Raw genomic sequence first — 3,859 nt, forward strand, 5'->3', positions numbered from 1 at the left:
TGCTTATGGCCATCTCCTAAATCCTCCCGAACAATTTGCCACCTCCCAGGCTCTTTCTCCGTTGCCCTCGCTCTGCTGAGGTTGACCGTGGTTTTATTGCTCTGGCAGCTGTAGTATGAGCTGACCTCAGCCCAACCTCCACGTAAGCCTCTGCTAATAGAGAGAGCAATCAAATGACCAGAACCAGGTGAATTGACCTTGGTCTCACATCTAACGGTAGGGGGCACTCTTTAGCCTTCACTGTCACGTGTTACCAAATTGTACATAAATAAAATGGGGAGAGAAAGACAGATAAACACGCTCTATGTGTGTATTGTGCACGTTATGTCTTCATGCATGGCAGGCCTCTGTCCTTCGCTGTACATGGGTAAAGGGCAGAAGCTCTGAGGTGGGGAAGCAGAAGATGAAGTTGATCTCTCATTAATATGTATGGCCTGCTGTGCGAGGGTGTGCACATGTGACTCAGTGTGAATCTGTTCTGGAGCACATGTGTCTGCCACCTGATGACATCTAAGGTCATAGAAACTGAGCGATTGTCACATGAGTGTAATGGGGAAATATTCACCTATGAATTATTTAAAGTTCCGTTGACCGACACTGTTGTTGAATTTTATTTTACCAGAGTCCTTACACCACCTGTGTCTGGAGCATTTTTGTCCCAATAGTATCCAAGGAGTCTTGAATTGACTGTACGAGGTGCTAATATGGTTTAGGTGTTTCAAGGCTTTCAAATTATTTTTCCCAGTCATCCTTTTATTGACTTAGTGGAGAAAGGTTGAAACTGAAAGTTACCCAGTTACCTTTCAGAAGTTAAGTTGTCTAAGGTGTTAGTGTACTGTAGACGGCGATGACCTATTAAAAATATTTTAAATCCCGCTGCTGCATGAGACATTTTCCCTTTAAGCAACCATTCTCTATATATAGATGATAGAGATGAGCAGACAAAAACCTTTCATGGTATCAAGGTACACTTAAATGGCCAACTCTGATGCAAGGAAAGGGATCAAAAGCTAATTAAATAATATCAAGAAAAAGTCGAGTCATTAAAAATATTTGCCTCCATTTGCGTTACCATGGCAGTGTTTTCCTCCGGCACCTTCAGAGTTTTGTGATTACACCGACTTTCGCATCTGCCTCGATTGTTGCTTAGGCTGCATGTCTTCAGTCCATTAATTCTCGAAACAAATTAGGCTGATCATTATGGGGTTCATCAGTTTTTATGACCTCGTCATTATTGTGAAAGAGCCTGTAATTGCACAGGATTCAAGGAGATTTCTGTCTGTTAGTGAGTAAGGGCTGCTACGGAATTCCTTTGATATCCACTGTGGGAAAACGTTTTTTTGTAGATACTCACATGTACTTACACTTCTGTGGTGGTGTCAGTGATGAATTCAGCTATTTCAAATCGTTGATCCTGAAAAACTGTAGGTCTGGTACATGACCCATGAACTTTTGGAGACCCGTTGCCAAAACACAAATGGCACAGAGTCACGTTCTTATTCCTGTTGTTCAATTCCCTCCAGAAACTACCCAAGAATAAGTTGTTCATAATCACGTCTTGCTTGAATGTTATTTATCATATATATGTCAAGTAGTCCCGGGTTTATTATGACATTTATTATGATATGCCTTTAATATATATGGCAAGTTCCGCATGATGACATTTGCATGGTATTGCTCTTAACGCGAAACCTGAAATAGTTTCTTAAGTAACTTCATCGATCTACATATATTAGTCTAGACTGTGGAGCTGCACAATTCCTGACTAAAAACTTTGCTAACTCAATATAATACAGTTGAGATAACATCCGCAGGCAAACTGACAAAACATCCATGGACAAATTATCGTCACTCAACGATTTGCGTTGATTAGAGATAACGAGTCGATCTGGGATTTAAGTTTTTACTTGAGGTCACCTTTTAATTCAGTTTAATCAAATCATGAAACTGGCTGGAGAAGCCGCAGCCCTGTCGGCTCCAGAGCATCCGCGCTGGAAATACTGGGATGAGTTACTCAGCAGATCAGCTCGTGTCCGTCCTCCGTGATCGTACCGAGAAATAACCCCAGTGAGAAACTGCAATGAATAACATGAATAGAAATGGACGTATTATTGCAGGCGGACTCTTTTGTTGACGTGAAAAAGTTTGCTAGTTGCAGTTTAATTCCCAGTGAGATGTCTGACTGCGTTGGTATTTTGAGGTGTCATGCGAGCAGCGATCAACTCGCCCGGGTGTAGCTGTCGAGCACGCGTTCCCCTGGATGTGGCAGCAGACGCTATTTAAATACCAGGTGCCACTGCAGGCTATTGCACGGGTGCTTTGCTGGTAGGCCAGGAAAATGCATTATTGATAGTGTTTGAGGTATGCAAAGCAAGGCAAGGAACCCCTTTGATCTCTTTCAGGAGATGTGTCGCTCCCACACAGAGGCGGACACGTGCGAGCGGCACTGGGAGGCAAGAGCCGCGAATTTCTCCTTGATCACCTCTGCCTTTAATCTTTCCTTCTAGGTTCGGAGATACTGCCCAAGGATCAGCTGTTTTGGTGTTTGTCATTAGGTAGAGAGAGCAAGAAGAGAAGGCGGCAAAAAATCCATTAGCATTCTTAGGCTAATAACAAAAAGGGCAAAAATAAACCAGGCAAATTTGCTGCCAATTAAACGTATATTCATGAGGAACTCTTATCAACCGAATTGAATTTACATGCAAGGCGATGCAGCATGTGACGGAACAGGGGGCATAATTGCGAAGCGCGGCCGAGTGAGTTATGCAAATGCTGCTCATTTCCCCGCAAATTTGAAGTGACTCAGCCTCCGCCCATACTCATACAATGCTGTAATAACTTAAACATAAGGTAGCGCCGCTGTAATTGCTGCGTTAGATTAAAGCTCCTGCCGCTTCCATGGGAGAAATGAATGTCCCCGGAGGTAAAAGGCAGACAGGGGGTGTAAAATGAACGTAAACAAACCAGTCAAAATGAATGGATTCTGGGATTGGAAGCTTATTTCCTAAAACTTGTTTGACGCTGTTTTCCCAACAGATGCTCAAAGATTAGACCCGAACTTTACAGCTGCAGTACACAGGTAGTGAGCTAGTGAGAGTAGGAGGCAGACACTGGCAAAAACACCTGCGTCCTTTGTGTGTGTGCACGTGTGTGTGTGTGTGTGTTTTATCACACCGGTATGCAGCAGTGAAGAGATCAAGCTTATCCTTTGTGACAGTCACTTTTAAGTCCTTTTAGAAACTCGGTGGTTCAATTTATCTGCGTCGCTGTCCCTCCTGTCCAGCCTGCTCCAATCACACACACACACACACACACACACACACACACACACACACACACACACACACACGCATGCGCGCACACACACACACACGTTTCTGATGGGCTCTTGGACAAACCATTGACCTTCACTTTGCAATCTCGGAGGTCGATCAGTAGGCCATTCTTCCATGTAATGTTTACATCTCTGTGGACTATTTGGCCACAATGGGGGGAGATTGCCTTTGGTCAACAACCTGTGTCCACCACGGACATTTTATCCTGCCTGACCTGAGGGGAAAGGGGTGGAGGGAAGGCCATCACAGTAATACAGACCTGAGTCTTCTTTTCTACTTATTGAAACAAGTTGAGAATTAAGAGAAGGACTCCAGGTCAGTCTTTTTGACCGTGTGAAAGAAATTTGCTGTGCATATCGGAATGCTGCATGAGCTGGGTCATATTGGGAACAAACTGGTGAATATGGATGATTAAACTCCCCATACCAATTCAGTGCACTCTTCATTTATGGTATAAGTCCAGCAAGGTTCATTTTACTCTTGGGTAAAGCTGCAAAATAAGAATTTATTATAGCTGAAGTGTA

This window comes from Takifugu rubripes, chromosome 15 (assembly GCF_901000725.2).
Source record: "Takifugu rubripes chromosome 15, fTakRub1.2, whole genome shotgun sequence".
Taxonomy (NCBI): Eukaryota; Metazoa; Chordata; class Actinopteri; order Tetraodontiformes; family Tetraodontidae; genus Takifugu; species Takifugu rubripes.